Source organism: Strigops habroptila, chromosome 6 (assembly GCF_004027225.2).
Source record: "Strigops habroptila isolate Jane chromosome 6, bStrHab1.2.pri, whole genome shotgun sequence".
NCBI classification, from domain to species: domain Eukaryota; kingdom Metazoa; phylum Chordata; class Aves; order Psittaciformes; family Psittacidae; genus Strigops; species Strigops habroptila.
In genome coordinates this window covers 55,881,565-55,901,062 of record NC_044282.2, presented here as the reverse complement: position 1 = coordinate 55,901,062, position 19,498 = coordinate 55,881,565, and the positions used below count along the sequence as shown (strand labels likewise).

General features: G+C 41.4%; 1 protein-coding gene across 5 annotated transcripts in view; it reads right to left on the bottom strand.

Moving 5' to 3' along the window:
- Positions 1-19,498, bottom strand: part of FKBP1B (FKBP prolyl isomerase 1B) — a 45,481-nt gene that overhangs the window by 10,490 nt on the left and 15,493 nt on the right. Inside the window, exons 1-2 of one of the 5 annotated variants that reach the window (XM_030490301.1) lie at positions 2,772-3,405; positions 2,606-2,690 (exon numbers count right to left, since the gene is read on the bottom strand). The exons of 3 other annotated variants lie outside the window; for them this stretch is intronic. The gene's annotated coding sequence lies outside the window, so the exon portion shown is untranslated. Of the gene's footprint in view, positions 1-2,605; positions 2,691-2,771; positions 3,406-19,498 lie in introns of those variants that run through there. One more of the 5 variants, XM_030490302.1, reaches the window with a different exon arrangement.

The following is a 19,498-nucleotide window of genomic DNA, read 5'->3' as shown; positions in this document are numbered from 1 at the left end:
AAGAACCACCTAGGTTAATTCCTCCTCTGCTCAGGGAGAGGGGCCATTGAATGATCTGCTAGAAGAAACACCTTCCTAACCCAATGTTAATACTGCTTTAATAAAGGTGTGCTTTAATCGTGAGCTGTTCTCAGATTAGGCATCCTTTAATTTTCAACTGTTTATACCTCCAGTATGTGCCTCCATTTCCTTCTGAATAAAATCTGTGCCGAAATCTTAATTTATCACTGCCACACTTTGGATTCCTTTAGCTTAAGCTAGCAACAGCCTAGTGACAAATTTACCTGTCTCTACCAGGGCACTGGATTAAGAAGCTATGCATACCCAGAGACAATACATTTGAGCATGAAGTATATTCTTAATGTGTTACCACTTATCACCAAGGTGTTAAAACTGTATGTTAGTTTTTGGGGCTTCTGGAGCTGAAAAATAGCATTTCTCCCCACATCCCTTGTGAATGAATGCTCTTCCTCCCCCACAAGCCCTTGTTTACCCACTCCTTCATCACATTCAACTTTCTTAACACATAGGATGGCTATACCTCCTTCACAGAGAGAGTGTTTTACTTCAGTGTCTTACTGAAACTCGACAAACACAGCAATCATCTAACATTGTGCAAAGGACTTAGCAACTTCTCCGTTCTTAAGTAAGAAGGAGAAAAACATTCTTTCTTGGAAAAAGAGACAGACACATGTAAGATGGAGATGCTGTGCTCTCTCCATCAACATGGACAAACCATAGACTTCTAGGTAGCTAAAGACAGTTGACTTTAATTCCACCCAAAATGACTTGATCACAGTCAAGATTAGTGAAAAAATGCAGTTTAAAGCCATGGTGGTTTTGATTTGTTTACCAAACACCTTTCTGTGCATTATGTTGCTTAAGGACCTTTAGACTTGGTGACTGCAGATCTACCTAGATCGACCTAGTCACTTACTGTATAGTAATACACACAGTAAACATGCGGAGAAATAACAGAAGATAAAAGCCACTTCCAGTCTTTGAATGAACTCTGAGAAGGCTTTATTAACAAGTTGTTAACCCTCATTATATTGTCAGAAGTTCAGCCTACCATTAAGATCAGATAAAACCAGCATTCTGCTAAGCAGCCTGCATCATTTGCTGCAACACGCCAGCGGAAGAATGTCTTATTCAGATACCATTATTTTTCTAGGCTGTCTTTTTAAAAGATACATGAAATACACTCACCAAAGGAACCAATCTTTCTATAGATGCACAGTTTGTTCTTCCCACCTACTAGGAATGCACCTGCTTTCACAAAAAAGGAGTATTTTTGCAGTATTGTTTTGAAAGAAAACAGTGTTCTACATGCTCCAAGACAGACCCTAGCAGTGTCATAAATATCACTCTGCCTGTAAACTATGAGAGTATGTTCTGAAATAATGCTAGCTATGAAATTCTGCTTTTGCTTTTTGTTTCCTTTTTTTTTTTTTTTGCCACATTTGTTTCCTATTTTTGTTCATCATTCCTGGTGTTGCAGATTCTCATTGGCGTAAACTGGCACAGTTCCCCTGATGAAAGTACAAAAATATATGTAGCAGTTTAACACCTGGATCACAATAATTTAAAACTAAGTTGAATGATGCACTCGGGACTATTCTCCAGAACAGAATCCTGCAAGAATACAGAACACTATGATTTGTGATCAGAGCAAAAAGCTGGATGCCAAAAAGAATGGGTTTTGCCACCAGTCAGCTGTGTAAGTATAATTCACCTTCATTTTATTCCCTGTGAAATGATGGCTGTAGTTCTACCAAGGTCGGAAGGAGAGTCACTGCCATATCCAGCAATAATATTATTAATTAATACACTTTACCTTTAGGTAGCATTCAGTAAGCCTTCAAAGTATCTTCAGCACTGCAGTGGAAAGGAGCTATTAACAGTGCAGTTTGTTATTATAAATAGGTCTTTTCCATCTCTAAGTTTTGATCTTGGTGATCTTATAAAGGAACTATGGAAAAAGTGGCAGCTGTTATCTTGACAGATGGGTTTCAGGCATTGCTCTGATGGACATTAGACAGTCGTCTCTCTGGAGAACAATAGGAATTTCCAAGTGCCTGTATCTATTTTCATCTACTTAACAAGCCACTCATGTCTTGGACCAGTAAAAGGAAGAAGCAAGGAGAATGCAAAATAAATGTTTTAGGGGAAACAACTCAGAGAAAGAGGTGAGAATCAGATCAGTATCACCTATTAGTGACATTCCCTTGAGTTTTACTGAAGTGACAGACAGAAAAAGATTTGGAAGTTTCTTATAGAGGCAATGGAGACAAACAGGCACTTCTAAAAGGTGAGCTACAGAAAGCCCGTACGCTAAGCTCGTGCCTATAGGCAGCTAGCAGGACATGACAAGTACAAGGATGCACCTCAACTTTCAGCTCTTCCAGGAATTTAGCATCATCATCCATTCTGGATGTAGAGCTTTGAATCTGATTTTAAAGACAGACACAAGAAAGTCTCATCCTTTTTAAAGGGTAGTTGGTAGAGAGGGTGCTGCTGCCCACCCTTCCAATCATAAGCACTTGCCAAGAGCACTCCAAGTTCAACTCCACCTCAAGCCAGAATTTAAACCCACGTCCTTCACCTTTTCTGATGGTATTCTCATCACCAGACAACCAAACACTCCGTGGGATTGCCTTCTGTGCTCCCCCCTTCAATCTGTATAGTAGCTGGAAATGGAGAATGATGAAGTTAGTTAGGAGAAAACTAAGCAAGTAGTAATTAGGGAGGTCAGTGGGATGGGCAGAGACCTGGATCCCAATCCCTCGTCCTGAGACTCATTACATCAGCTGTGCCTGATGTTGTGTAGGGTTTGTTCCTGCATTATTCTCATTGACTTTAGCAGGAGTTTGAGGATGGACTGCTCAGACCATAATGTTTTTCCAAAAGCAAAAGCATTTTCACACTCAGGACTGCTGCAAACAAAAGACATCATTGTAAATTAAGCCAGTTTAGTTACTACAAATAGAAATAGTAGTCAGTTCATAGATACAAACAACAAATATAAACATTGACAAAAACACCTCAATAGCACATAGAGTGTAAAACAACACAAGTTGAGAGCAGACCGAACAGTGAAGCATCACATATACAAATGTATTATTACACCAGCAATGGAAAGCTGGACGATTTCAGACTGTGCAGTGAAATGTGTAATGTTATCATCTGTGAAAGCAAAGGCAGATACGGTGAATACACCACTTAACTCTCAGGAATCGCTGTAGACCAGACAGCTCTCTATCACAGGTCACATGATATTTTATCATCCTAGCAAGTGTAACTGAAAAAGTAGCACCCTATACGAGTAACTTACTACATGTAGTCAATGAAAAGATGTTCCTAACAATCAAATGGCAAAAACATACAAATCACAGTAACAAAGGATGTTTTTCTGCAGAAGAATAATGGATGTCCTGTCCTATTTATCCAAAACTCCAAAGAAAATATAATTTAGGGTTGACTGGAATGAAATATTTAGTTTTAGAAAATGAAAAAAAAAAAAAGAAAAGCCTTATGTTCACTTGAAATGTTTCATTCTAGTGAGCATACATTGCTTTGTTTTCAGATTACTAGTATGTACTATTTAAATTCAGCTTTGACGAGGCCTAGGGAGTTCTTGCACATCACCACCTTTCCAATTATTTAACACCAAGTATTGTTTAGCTACATCCAAGCTAAAAGAGACTGGAGCTATTAAGGAGAAAACATAAAAGGAAAAGAGGAAAGTTAAAATTCATATGGAGCATGCGGAAGGGGAGGCATATCAGATAAAATGAAAGTACCCAGATAACCAAACCAGACAAAAGAAAGGCAGAATTGACCTAAAATGTGCATCAAAGAAGCTGAGATTTATGTGAGAGGGGTAGAGTTATCTGGTCTAAAATCATAATTCACCCAGACACTCAGAGGTATTCTACATCACTGTTAAAAATAACTGAACAGCTATTCCCTGACCAGGTAACATGGCTTACTCTGTAATCCATAACAAGTAATCTTATGGAACATGTAAAAGCTCAATTCATTTAGGCTGCTGCTTCCATCTTCCCACTTTGCACAGTAAAGAAAAAGATTTGTGGGAGTTAATTTATCTCAATTTTGTCTACCATTTCAATGCTTAAACATGTATGTGCAGATTTACTGGCTGCCTGCATAGGGAGTTTCAATGATCCCACTCATAGGGCAGAAATCACCCAGGCTACCGAGTCTTTGGAAATCATTCGTCAGAATTGTAAGGATTCTGCTTGTTCATGTTATCAAACAGTTGCCAGGAAAAAAAAAAGAAATAAAATGGAAAGTTACATGAAAACAATTAACATAAGTAATCTAAGCTTCAAATAAAAACTCCTGCTGATTTGACCCCAGTCTGACATGGGCATAAATCTCTCTCTTGGGAAAACAAGTTTATATGTGGCTTTTTCGAGAAAAAGGATGCAGAGAATTTAAATTTCTTGGTATACCTAATCTGTGTTCCCCAACACAAGTGAGTATCTGCAAGCTTCTGCCTGCTCCTGCGACCAAAGATCACTAAGGACACAACCAGGCATGTTTAAGCCATACCTTCATTTTAACAGGAACAAACCACATGAAAGTATGTTCTGCATCTCATTTTGCATCTCACACGTTCCGCACAGTCTGTGGTTTCAGGCAGTATCCTGCACCATATATTGCACAGAAGCACAGAGCACCATATATATGCAATATATTGCATTCCTCTTTTGTCTATTATTCCTCTTTTGTCTAACTATATTTTAACCACTTAGCACAATAAATATCAATATCTAGTAAAACCACTATTTTCATCAAATCCACCTACCATTTTTGGCATCATTTTATGGCTTTCAACTTACTGGTGTGCCCTGAAGTCAGGACACTTGGAGCCCCAACACAACGACATGGATCTGTTGGAGTGAGTCCAGAGGAGGCCACAGAAATGCTCAGAGGGCTGGAGCACCTCTGCTATGGAGACAGGCTGAGAGAGCTGGGCTTGTTCAGCCTGGAGAAGGCTGAGTTTGGGCTGGAAGGGATCTTAAAGATCACCCAGTTCCAACCCCCTGCCATGGGCAGGGACACCTTTCACTAGACCAGGTTGCTCCAAGCCCCGTCCAACCTGGCCTTGAACACTGCCAGGGATGGGGCAGCCACAGCTCCTCTGGGCAACCTGCGCCAGTCTCTCATGACCCTCACAGTAAAGGGTTTCTTTCTTGTATCTAATCTAAATCTCCCCTTTCAGCTTAAAGCCTTGTCCTATCCTCAACATCAGCCTGAACATTTGGTGAAGGAGAGATATCTAAGGCTATCGTATTGTTTACTGGATCAAAAGTCTAAGCCAGCCATAACAATTCTGGTAATTCAATTCTTGATTGATGCATATTTCAGTGATTTTTGTGTGCTTTGCCTTTTCAAGTCAAAACATCATCTGCCCTGCCTGTGCACTGTGTGCCCTAGTGTTTACCTTCCAGCAAGAGGATTATATACTGCCTTCTGTTCTTATGGAACTCCACTTTTTTGCTTGCTGTTCATGGCCGCCTTAGAGAGGCAGTCACACATTTCAAAGCCCAGTATGGTTGGTATTTAGCAGCCAATTCTCCAGGCAAAAAACTTCATATATATTTTTGCACAGTTTGAAAATAAACCAGTGAGCCCTTCTGTGATCTGCTCTTAGTACAAAGGTGGCTTCCATCATGTAAACAGCCTTTTCTGCAAAGATCTGAACACCTGAGTCTAGAGATTACGACACCAGACTCTTAGACAGCAGATCTCAAATTAACATTCTGCTAAACAGTTTCGGAAATACATCTTTCATCAGTGCTTTCTCAAAGCTTAAACAGAAAGTAGCATGATTTAAAAACAAAAATGTGATTTATAAACCAGCTGCATTTGGATTGCAACACTGTGTTAACCAGAGAAGTCATTTTTGGAGCAAATATAACAGCTTGCTTCTGTTTAGGTGTAACATTTTTTCTACTTCTGTTACGCCAGATTATGTGTCTTAATACAGGCACAGTGCACCTTGCAAAGGAGCCAGAACTCAGAGAGTATTTAGCTCAATCTCTTTGAATGGAACTGCCTTATGGGACCATGAAACCTAAATATTGGTGCATTGCAGACTGTCATTTTTAGTTGCTGCAATACCTCATCTTGTTTTGGTGTCTACTGCCAGATGACATCACCTTGTAGGAACTTCTTCAGTGGAGGAGCCAAAGCTGCTACTCCCAGGAGATTGTTGACTAGAAATCCAACAAGTCCATATTTTCTTTCATATTTTCAGTCTTCGTGGTGCAAGTAAGACTGGAAGGATGGGAAGGAAGAGGAAATCATAGAATCATATCAGCAAGAAAGATTACAGATGGCCCTGGGAAAGGCAGTGATGCAGATACTGTTGTAGTACAGCCTAAAGGTGGATCATATCTACACCCAATAAGCACGCAAGCGGTATCAGTTCTTCAGAACTGGGGCATGCATGGATACATACAATTCTATTTTCTCACATTAGCTTGAGCTGTGTGTCAGGCTCTCTGTCTAGTAATCTAATAATGGTTGGAGGTGAAGTCCTAGCAATGAAAAAAATATCCAAACAAAACAACAACAACAACAACAACAAAAAAAAAACCAAACAAAACAAACAAAAAAAACCCCAAACCAAAACAAAACAAAAAAATACCAAACCCAAATCAAAAAACAACAGAAAGGTCTTGTTAGCCATGCTGCAACAACGATTTCTGCTACAAATGCTTCACAGGCGAAGAGCCTGACATCAGGCTGTCATGTAACATGGACTGCAGGTCCAGGCTGCATGTCTGAATGTCTTGGCCTCCACATCAAGTTTGAATTTTAGACGTAGAACCATGGAATGGTTTGGGTTGGAAAGGACCTTAAGATCATCCGGTTCCACCCCCTCCACCATGGGCAGGGACACCTTCCACTAGACCAGGTTGCTGCAAGCCCCGTCCAACCTGGCCTTGAACACTGCCAGGGATGGGGCATTCACAACTTCCTTGGGCAGCCTGTTCCAGTGCTTCACCAGATGCACTGTGCATGGTCAAATCAAATACCAAACTTCCTCTGGGTAAGCTCCAAACCCTGTGTTGACTCTTGGTATTGCTTAACAAAGAGGGGAAGCCAATTTAAACTACAGCACAGCACAGCTATAAAAATGATGTGGATTTTCACATGTGACATGAAGTGGACAGTGAGCATTCCTAGCTATAGCACAACGTATGTTTTTACTCTAAGGCAGATAGACTTTGTCCCAGTGACAGGGAAACATGTTATCTGATCTCTAATTTGTTTAACAGTCCCTAAGAACCTTTTTAGGCTGGTGCCCAGATATGAGCTTTATTTCTGTCTTTGTGGTGACAGTGCTACCAGACTAAGTGCATTAGGCCATATCTCAGTTTGGTTGCTTACATCTCAATCATTTAAGCTCTCAGAAGAGAACACAAATCAGCGTCACCTGTATTTTTAAGGTTACAAGAGCATCTATCCCTTGTTCCGATTTCATTCAGAGCAACTTCGACATCCTGCTTGCTCTGCTAAAGTGTTAAAGAACGCAAAGCAGGAGCACTACCTTTTTATCTGCTTCAGAAGCCTTCATGGAGATTAGGAAGTGTTGCTCTGATCTCTCCCACCTTGCTATCGGGACACAAAAGTTCTACGCCACCTTGCTATCTGGACACAGAAGGTCAGATTTTAAGCTGCTCTGTATCAGTTGAACCTCTAAAAGGTCAATAGAGCAATGCTGGCTTGTCCCAGACGAGGAGTAATTCTCACTCAGCCATTCCAGAGATACAAGTGAGACTTGGGCAGGGCTCTTCCCACCACATACTCTGCTATAACCATTTTCAACTCTCCTACACAGTTCCCCTGGCTCCCTAGGTATTTTGTTCAATTTCTTACTACATTTTTTGTTCCTACCCATTGTATTTAAAGACAAGTTTCCTTCCTGGAAGCCAGAAAATTAACATATTCTAATCCTTGCACCGCAAAGGTTTTCTAACATGGAATTACACTGCTGGACCCAGGACTAATAAACCTTGGTGGGATCACAAAAGATACAGTCAGAATATTTACCCCAAACTTCTTATTCTTAACAGTGATAAACAGCACACCTTGATCCAAACTCTTTCTTCATTTGTCCTTGCATCAAGCACCTTCTAAGAGGGTAGGAAGGAAAAATGATATAGCCTCTCTCAGCATCCTTGCATATACACTTTGAAAAGACTGGAATTCAAGAGAGGTCTTTGTGGTTTAATTTGTGTGAAGAAAAAGAAAAGAAAGACCTGTGTATGAGACATGACAATAGTGAGGTTTCAACACTTTTTACTGCAAAAGCAGAACGTCTGATTAGTCAGGGGCTGTAAGAATAGAGCAGGATTTTGTACAAAAATTACCCACCACAGACATAAAAGCTACTGTGCTGGCTGAGCACAGAATAAAATGAAAACATTTCATTACCTTAAGATAATTAATTTTTTTTGTTTGTTTGGTCACAAAATTTCAAAGCAAACTGAGCCAGGTTTAGTTTGGCTGGTTTTGCTGCATTGGTGTGACTTTGCTAAAAATAGGCAAATCAAACAGAGCTCCCTACTCAAGTTTGACCCTATATTAATAGAATTATGCATGACCCTGAGACACTTCTACATTAAAGAGTCTGAGTCAGGACAGACTCCCTGACTCACCCAAATTGCATTTCTCATTTTGGGCAACTTGGAAATAACATAGATGTCACAGGAGGGGCAGTAAGCGATACTTGTATTAACGCCTTCATTTTGGGAAATTTGGTGTGTCTGCTACAGACAGCTAGAAGAAGGGGGGCAAAAAATAAATAAATCAAACTTGGGCTTGTATAGAGAGGCAGCCATCCTCCCCTGTGAGTGGGGAAAGCGCCAAGGAACAAACTGGATAGCGTGTACCAAAGGAAGAAAAACCCTCTATCCTTCTGTTTACTTGCATGGGCATATGCTACTAAATGTGTATGCCTTGGGGAAGTGCCAACCTACCCCCAGGAAATTCTGGCCCATCTTGAAGAGAGTCATCATTTACTACTGAAAAAAAAGAATCAGCAGGGGCAGTAAGAGGCTAAGATGATCAGGTTTAACTTTCCCTGGCCCAAAGCCAGGTATGCAAGCAAAGGCTTAGGAGAACTTTCTTCTGATGCCTCTGTGCCAGCAATAGATGTGGACAGGACAAATACTTACAGACCTAAAGTGGAGAGAGACTAAATGGGGGAGCCAGACTCTGCCTGAAGTGCTTATTATAACGATTAGCCGGTGGCGGCTCTACGGCCCTGCAGTGACTGCTGCCCGCAGCCGCAGACAGGATGGAATGACTCAACCACGGTGCCGCCAGCACAAGATGTCTTTTCACACATGCTGTACCATGCCGTCCTCCCTTTCCCTGGGGGTGTATTAACAGCAGTGTAGTCATACTGTACCGCAGTATAACCACCTCTCTCTCAAGTGAGCACAGGCAAGGCTGCTGGTGGGCTGAAACACATTCAAAACAAACAAAATGCTCTTGGGAGACCTGGAGGAGGTGTTCACTCCTGTGCTTCATGCCCTGAACGCTCTCCTTCTCCCGAACATCTCTCTGAGGCCACCTCCCTCTATAAGCATCTCTCCTCAACACCCAAACAGGTCTTAACGCTATAGAAAAACGAGTTATTAAATGGATGATTTGGCTGAGAGATCTCTCTTACTCTTTCTACCTTTGAAAACAGAAAATAAATATAATAGTAATATATACGTGTGTATCTGACTGTGTCCCTTCCTCCTCTGTTCTTTGTTGTTCACCTTCCTTAGCTGTCTGGGAATGAGAGTTTCTCTTAATCTGTTTTTTGCACAGTTATGCACAGTAGAGCTCTTGAATGATGCTGTGATTCAAACATAATCGAATTCTCTTTTCTCTGTTCCTGGAAACAATGCTGATGCTATAAAAAACATAATGGTGGGAACATCTATACCAGGGGGGCGCGTTTACGAGCCGAACTTTGTCCAAAAGCACCTGCACTGACAGCAACCAAACGATCACTAAAATGGTTGTTGAGTTGTGATAACTAGCTAGCTCATTCCTTACTTTTCCAGAGCTGAACTTGCCACTCCACCCTTAAAATCACTGTGAATAAATTCAATCTGAAGATCTCCTCAGCCTTGCCTTCCTGAATATTTATGTCTGAAGCCCAAGAGGTGCCACTGGTTGATCACTGCATCTTTAGCAAAAGGGACCTTGAAATGAATAGCCACATCCTGTAGCATCTGATTACAGGGGTTTAATTGCATTATTCTCAACCATTTAAAAGGCAATTATTCCCCTCCTTCCTACACACCCATGTTTACGAGAATAACTGGAAACAGAGTCAGAAATGCACAGAAAAATACAGCATTTTTCTGAAAAAACAGTTACATAATAAAGTATTAAACATGTCTCTTCAGTGGGAGGTTAAATAAAGAAGTGTCTCCTGTTTCTCAGCCACCTTGAGCTTTAATATAGGAGTCCTGATGTCCAATGCATGCAAATGAATGATTTTCTATTTACCTTTTCTCCTAAGAAAATAAATCAGTAACGTAACCCCCCAAATGTCGCGAACTGCAGCAACATGCAGCTTTCAAGAGGTAGAGAAATATTCTTCCTACGTAGCCCTAAGGTGACCCACAAAGCATGCACAACTCTCTGTCCTCATAGGTAAAATACTGTATATCTTGTGTGACTCTCACGTCACACTGCAGACTACCAGGAGGGTGTTCCTTGTGACTACTCTGCACTGACCATTTAATTCCTTTTTTTCTCTCCCTCTGGCCCTGTCATGGTTTAAGCCTAGCCGGCATCTAAGAACTATATGCCAGAATTAGATGGGCACGTCCTGACCATCTGCAGAAGCTAAATCACGCACTGGATATTCTTGTCATCAGGCTCCCGGGTCTGCCCAAAGTAGGAGTAAATAAAAGAAGCAATAACCTGCCCACTGAGGCCAGTAGCAAGCTCTGTGGTTGGCTCCAGAGCCACACTTAGATTTGCAAGTTAAGCAAATGCTCTGATACACAGCCTGGATGCTGCACCATGCCCAGTTTACGTGGTGCCATCAGGCAGCAGCTCCCAAACCCTGCATGTGTGTGTGCCACTGCCAAGGCAAACGTAATCATTCTCAGCCTAATCCTAAACCTTCTCATTCTTTTCCTTCTGTTTTGAGCTCTGTTTCTGTTCCCCAGTCAGAAATCTCTAAGCAGGAGCTGACCTGTCTGATCCCAGCTGGGGTTTGAGCCAACATGGATTATCACCAGTGGAAAGCTACAAAATCATGGCTGGGGCATGCCGAGGTCATGGATGTTTCCTCAGCTGAAATTGCTCGCTCTCTCTCCTTTGCAGCCCTGTATCTTCGACCTAACTTTCCAGCATAGAGAGCTGGCTATGCTCTGAGACTACGGGTATTTCCAGTTGCATGCTGGGGTCATCCAAAGGCTGCCCTGTGGATCAGACTTACTCTATATTCAGACAGTGAAACTATAAGCGCAGCCGCAGGCACAGCCCAAGGGACTCTACATCTCAGCCTGTCTGGCAGTTTAATATTCTGCCAGGCACCTCAGCGCACCCGAACGGGCAGTCTGCAGAGTGCCCGCAGGGCAAGGCTGTGATCAGAAGTGGTGGCTCACACAACCATCCTGCTCCCAGCCCTTGTCAGCTGTAATGTAGACACGGCCTGGGGTGGTGTTCGAGAGTGAGAATGTGCTTGTCTCCAACACAGCAGATCCTCCTGAGCTAGAGGCTGAACATGCCATGTCTCCTAAGCCTGTGAATCACACGTATATACATAATAGAAGGCAGTCAAAATCTTTATTAAATAAACTAGTAAGTACTTAAAATTGCAAGCCAAACGGGACCAATCTTCATTTAATGTGGCCAGAAATGCTTAATACCCTCCTGTCTGCCTGATTCATAACATTGAAAGCCCAGTAAAAGCCAAGAAACACTTGGTGCCTGCTACAGAGCAGCACACGCAATCTTCTTTTAACTGCAAATGTATACAATATGCAGTGTCAACCAGATTAAAAATTTCACACCTGCCAGGATAGCTAGAATGTAGTATCTGGTCTCACACACACTTTCTATCATATAAAAATCTTGGTTAAAGATAGAAGTTTCTCTCAATACCTCTGCAATGCTCGCATCATTATATCAACACATTCATGCCAGAAAACACAACGTTAGCTACAAATGGCACAGTTTTTGCATACAAACGCAGCATAAAATGCAGCTATTTGAAGATAAGTAGGTGTCTGAAGATGTGCTAGTCATACTGTGGACATCTCAAGTGCATCTGGGCATCTAACTCCTTTGATTTCAACTAAATTCTTTTAAAAGCTTTTCAACTCTATGTATTTTCTTAAGTTTTCCCAAGACATCAAGTATAACTATCACGAAGTTACAGTAATTACAGTAATTACCATTACTTCAAAGCCTAAACATCTCATTTAAGAAGTTCAACTTCCTAAGCTGCAATGCTGTGTGAAAACATGACATCACTTAAAAAATCTCAACTTTGAAAAGTGAGGAAATAGACAGGCAAGAACACTGCAAAGTTTATCAAGTCCACACAGTACAAAACATGTATTTTTACCCTCTGCTATGAAGAACACACGCTGCAACACAGCAGGTAGCCATAATTCTGATCTGATGGTATCAGAAGTATTGTTCTTCTCAAATTTGGTGCATAGATATTGTAAGAAATACTGGGTCGTGTAAAATATCAGTTAATATGTGTATTAATAAAGCACTTCTCATTATGCATGCTTACATTTTGATGGAGTATTCATAAATACTAATTCTGAGTCAGCTTTGACCTGGCAATTCCCATGGAACAGACTGAGGCCCTACTTGGCTGAACTTGCTCAAAAGGCACATCTGTCGTTTTAAACTTAAATTTATTTCTGCCCTTGTCAACCTGCTATCTCATTATCTCACTATTCACTGACAAAAGAAATGATGAATCATGAGCATTGGGGTACAGGGAACCAAATACACTCAATAAAATTAACCTCATTATGTCAGTTGTGCACAGCATGATGAAACCCTCCGGTGGGACCTCTAGGGGTTACTCTAACACAAGTAAAGCAGAGCTGCATTATATTGAAAATAATGATTCATATATACTTCAATAATAAAATTCATATCATGACTGCTGCACAGCAGAATCAGGGCTACAGGTGGATTTGCATGAGAGTTATTGCTGTGGGACATTAAGAGAAGAGAGGGGAGGGGAAGACAGAGGAGGGGAAAGGAAGGAAAGAGAAGGAAGGGGAAAAGAGGGGAAATTTTGATGTCTTTCACAAAGATTTTGTTGTGTACTTGGTTTGATCTCTAGGTCTAGAAAATACACAGAGCAGGTATCACTATTTACTTAAACAGAATAAAACTATCACAAAATTAAGTTAAACATCCTATAACCAAACCGTTTATGGCATGAGGCTGTATTTTACCAAAATATAGGCTGCGAGGCTATCCGTGCCTCTACTGTTTCTTGTAATGTCTATGACGCAGGCCTACATTGCGAAAGACACCAAGGTGCTCACTACTACCATGCCCAGACTGAACCATTTGCACTGCCCAAGGATGTGCAGCCAATCCCTGGCTCCTGGTGTGGCCACACAGCCCCCAGCCACATTGTGGTTCCATCTGCCTCTGCCTGCACCTTTCCGTGTAGCCATAGCACAGGTCTTCCAGCGGCCACAGGATTTGTCTCCAAAACACAAGTCCAGCGTTAGCAGGACTTCAAAATCAAGGTGAACCTTTGTGTTAAGCATGCATCATATTTTTAGGTGGGATCCTTTTATTTTACAGCCACTCTCCAGAGGAGGATTTTCACATGTTCTTTCCAGGGTGGCTATTTTTATTTTTACCACACCCAGATGTCCTTGAGATATGCTTAAAGCAGAAACTGTGAACACTGTTTGCCAGCGCAGGGTTTTCCGGTAACGCGATACAGTTCTGATGCGTGCATGACATAGAGCCACACAACTGCACACCCCGTGTGAGCACGCAGCAGAACCAGAGTCAAGCAGTCCTGAGGCAAAACAGGGCAGAGCTGAAGGTGGGACAGGGCTTCAAATGGCCAACGTTAGCCCCTGAAGAAAACTGCTGCAGAAACTTGCTTTGCCTGTGCTAAACTGAGACGGCAGGGTTTTCCAGAATACTCCATCAAATACAGTTTTTAGAGGGATGTCAATTAAATGTGACGCAATGACTGCAAGATGAGTTATGCAAACAGCATTTGCCATCCTGAACAGCACGCTGGCTTGTCAATCTTCCTGAGCTGCAAATATTTCTGTGCATTGCAGATCATGATGGAAAGTCTCCCTTCTCACAGATACTGTTGTCTTCTCCTAAGGGTTTCTAATGCCTGTTTTTATAGAAAGAGCCATTACAGCTCTCTGGTCAGATTCACAGCACTGGCCAAAGGTTTCTGCCCAGTAATCCCCACATCAAAGACATTCCTTGAAGTCATATATCCGTTTCAATGCAACTGTTTTGTTTTTCATATACAATAAGCATTATCTAATAAAAATCGTATCAACCAAAGCGGTGTAAAAACATAATTAAAGCCTCTGGCTAAATATGGAAAATGACTTTAAGTGAAACATGATATTATGTTCCATAATTGATTAGTTATTTTATTAATCACATTTTAACGTGCTCCAATTACTTTTTAGAGAAGTGACCAATTCTAAGGATGCTCAATGCAAGCTGGTAATCAGAATGCAAGTGGATATAAATGGTTCCAAAACTCTGTATCAGCTCATTTTTCATGATATGAAGCATCTCCTATAAAATGCTGACTGTCCTCTAATGTCAGTGAATTCCACCCATGGCAGAGTGTTTATTTGACCATCATAAACCCAAAAACTTGAAAAAGCAGGCAGCATTTTGATCAACACCATTTTGTAGTTTTCATCTGTATCTATACAGGAAAACATACCAAAGATATGGACACACACACAAAAAAAAAAAAAAAAAAGAAATGCAAAAGAAGAAAAATTGACATGATTAAACCTAGGGCAGCAAATGAGTTCAAGTTCAAACGTTGGTATGTGAAGAATCACACTAATTGCCAGTTCAACCCTAAAAGATATGAATCTAGGAAAGATCTGAAGCCTTTAGCACTAATCTACATGAGGAAAAGACCACTGAAGGAGAATGCAACTGAAGCTTCCAAAATACATGACAAAACTCTTAATTAATGCACCTATATGCCAGAAGTGATCTTTGCCATCTCTTTGTCTTAACTCCTACTTTAATGCAGGCTGTAGGATTTTCACTAGGTAATTCCTGGTTGAATTAGAGCTGATTTAAAGATTTCTCAGAGCAGATGAACTGACTGCAATTATTGACTGGTGTTCACTTATATATCAGTATTTCCAGTCCAAATGTATTCCTTATTTTAAGGTGAACTTGTAAATATTCACTTCCTGGCTATGATCTCTTAATGTATCTTGGTCCCATCAATTTTTTGTTCCCCATGTAAGGAGCAAAATATCCCTTAACCTCTGCCGAATAAATTCAGCATTTTATGTTCAGGAAGGTTTCCCAGCACTTCTACCATTCATGTCTCTTTCCAGCATTGCAGACTACAAAACTGAGCACACTATTTTTGAAACAGCCATAGCAGTGAGAGGCCCCTGGACCTCCTCCTTTTCCTCAGTGCTCCTGTTTATATACTCATGGGCTGCAGTCAGCATTTTGGCTAAAGGACAGTCCTGGAGCTTGTGTTCAGTTGATGGTCAACCGTGGCTCCCTGAGCCTTTTTCAATGTCACTGCTTCGCACGGAAGTCCTCTTATCTGTAAGCACTGGCTTCATTCTTTCTTCTTCCACATAGGACTTTGTAAAGGGTTTTATAGGACCTGAAATGTATTACTGACGTGTGACCATTTTACATAGTAATCCCTATTACACTATATCAATGACCTGTGGAATAAGACCCTTTATTTAGAATATATGTTAATTTTTACCAGCTTGATATCTTTTGTCACTGATAAAATGTCACTTACAATGGGGCTAACACCAGTCCATTTTAAGGCCCACTGGAAAGTCCTTTACTTAAAAAGCCGATTTTATTTCCACTGGCATGTTTATTTTTCATCTTTTTTAGTTTGTTATTCAAAGTATCATGAATTTCTTGCAGAAGACCTTGTGATCCTCTGGAAACATTGTCCAGTCAGTCATCTGTATACCTACTCCTGGAGAGACAGCTTGACAACATTCGTTATCCATAACCCCAAAATTGCCTGTCAGTGTTTAAGAGGCATTTGGACTATGTCCTTAATAACATGCTTTAACTTTTGGTCAGCCCTGAAGTGGTCAGGCAGTTGGACTAGGTGCTCATTATAGGTCCCTTCCAATTGAAATAGTCTAGTCTATTTCTATCCTATTTCATTCTGTTCTATCCTAAATCAGAATTTTCCCACTATTACTGACTGAAAACACTGATGAGAAAGACCAGCTGAACAAGGTACGATATAACATAATAAATTTCAGAACTCCAATACTGAGTGAAAACAAGAATTGGAATTTATTTTAAAATGTTTTAAATACTGAAAAAACCCCACTCCACTCCTTTTGACCTGAAGCTTTTAACATCATGATCTAAGGTCTTTATACTTCACGAGTATGCAAACACACATATACCTGTATTAGAGACGTCTTACTCAAGTAAATCCAAGAGCGGGAAAACAAATGGTAAAAATCCACACTAATGAACCTTAAACGTATAAATGATCCTGTATATAATCCAGGATAACAATACAATATTCCATTGTATAGGAGACCCATCACAGTTAGAGAAACATTAACTCCATATACCAACTATTTTTAAAGTTGTCTCCCTCGCTCTTTGGCAAACAGTGGGTAGAAGACCAGGCATGAGTTGTGGCTTTTCACTATAAAATGGTCCTAAGTATCTTCCTCACATGCAGTGGCAGACATCGAGTCCATCCTCACTTGGCTCAGTATTTCTAAGCATTTCTAAATTAGCAAACACTGCTTCACAAGGAGCAGTAAAAGAAAGGCTCAGCAAAACAGAGTTTCTTGACTTGTAAACCCAAAAGCCATGAACCTTTTGTGGGGTGAAAAAGGCAGGCAGATAATCTTGTGCAGCATTGCCACTATTTCAGGGCATGGTGGGGGAGTCTTTAAATACATCACCCTGGTGGGGCTTGTCATGTCCAAGTTGTTACCATTCCCTGGTCAGGAACAAATGCAGTTCTGGTGAATCCTGCTCGGTGACAGGTTTATGCAAGTCATGTTCAGAAGTTACCTTGGCTAGAGACATTGATTTATTTTCTGATAAGAAGCTAATTATAAAGGCTTGAATTTGCGGTTGCTCGGGAGAAGGTCAACAGTACTTCCTTTAAACAAAGTCATGTACATATTAATAACAATAATTCTTTCCCCACGTAGAGACACCTTGTCTGCCTGTTCAAGGTAAAACGCTCTCATTGTGAATCATAATCTCAGCCCTGACACTCACGTGCTGCCCTCACGTATTCTTTTGGATGTGCTAAACCTCTTTCTGCTCTATCCTCTGAGGAAGCAATCAGAAAACAAGTTTCATCATTTAACATACTGCTAGAATGTGCTTAGAAGCTGCACAAGTAACACTGAAAACTAATAAAACCTGCATACGACTAAACAAACAGACTAGAAAATTTTTCTAGGAGTCTATTACAACTTACTGAGGTATTGAAGAAAAACTAGAAGAAGGGTGTTCCTACATATAGTAAAAGAGTAGCAGGAGGTGCAGTGGAAGGGCACACTGAGGACATTCATTCATTCATGCATGAATGGCTGCCAGAGTATGTCCGGTTTCTCACAGATGGCAGGCTCCTTGACACCAAATCCAGAGAACACATTTGTCTGGCTTTTATCAGCTGACACCCTCTTGGCCTGTATTTTACATCAGTTTCTCAAGGGAAAAAGAAGAGCTAAGATAACTATCACCCTAGTACCCCCCACTTTTTCAACACAGCTACTTGTCCACAAAACATACAGAGGTGTCCAAAATCTAAGGTAAGTGTGGCAAGCACTGAAGACTGGATGCTATTCTTATCTCACTGCCCTCTATAAACACAACGGCTAACCATGTCCCTTACTGCCTAATAGAGCTGTCATCACTTAGATGCTTTGTACTCTGCAAATGGGCCAGTACTACGGTGACAGACTGAATAATAGAAAGATTACAGGTTGCATAACGCCATTACAGTATGGACAAGTGTTCTAGTCAGTCAATGCTTCTTCCCACACTCATGCAGTGAAAAATCCCAGCCCAAGATTTCATTGCTGTTTTTCTACAAGGCAAATAATTTCTCAGCTCTCCATCACCTCTGGCACCTGTGTTTATAGCGGCAAGCTCTCTCAGGTCCAGCCTACTTTGTTTGAAGGTGCCATCCAGGGGGACCTTGACTTACTTGAGAGGTGGCCAATGACAACCTCATGAAGTTCAACAAGGCCAAGTGCAAGGTCCCGCACCTGTGTCAGGGCAATCCCAGGCACAGCTACAGGTTGGGCGGAGAAGAGATTCAGAGCAGCCCTGCAGAGAAGGACTTGGGGGTCGATGAGAAACTTAACGTGAGCCAGCAATGTGCACTCACAGCCCAGAAAGCCAACCGTATCCTGGGCTGCATCGGAAGAAGCATGACCAGCAGGTCAAAGGAGGTGATCCTGCCCCTCTACTCTGCTCTTGTGAGACCTCATTTGGAGCACAGTGTGCAGTTCTGGTGTCCTCAACATAAAAAGGACATGGAGCTGTTGGAGTGAGTCCAGAGGAGGGCCACAAGGATGATAAGGGGGCTGGAGCACCTCCCGTATGAAGACAGGCTGAGGAAGTTGGGGCTGTTCAGCCTGGAGAAGAGAAGGCTGCGTGGAGACCTCATAGCAACCTTCCAGTATCTGAAGGGGGCCTAAAAGGATGCCGAGAGGGACTCTGCATCAGGGACTGTAGTGATAGGACAAGGGGGAATGGGTTTAAACAGGGGAAGTTCAGGTCAGATATAAGGAAGAAGTTCTTCCCTGTGAGGGTGGTGAGGCACTGGCACAGGTTGCCCAGAGAAGTGGTAAATGCTCCATTCCTGGCAGTGTTCAAGGCCAGGCTGGGAGGAGTCTTGCGCGACACGGGCTAGTGTGAGGCGTCCTGGCCCAACGCAGCAGGGTTGGAACTAGATGATCTACAGAAACTTTTGCATCTGAAGAGGAGCTTTGAATGTACATGACAACAAGTCTTAGGGAAGCACTTCAGAAATGGCTCTGCAGTTTTAGTGAATCAATGTATTGCAGGCTTTAGTTACTTTATTGAAATAAAGTGAATCATTACAATTAAATCCCCAATTATTCTTTATAGCAGGGAAGGATTGAGGCTTTAATCTGTTTACAATGCTTATATAACCAATCAAATCAGTACTGGTTAGAGCAAGACAGAAAACATAACAAAAACTCAA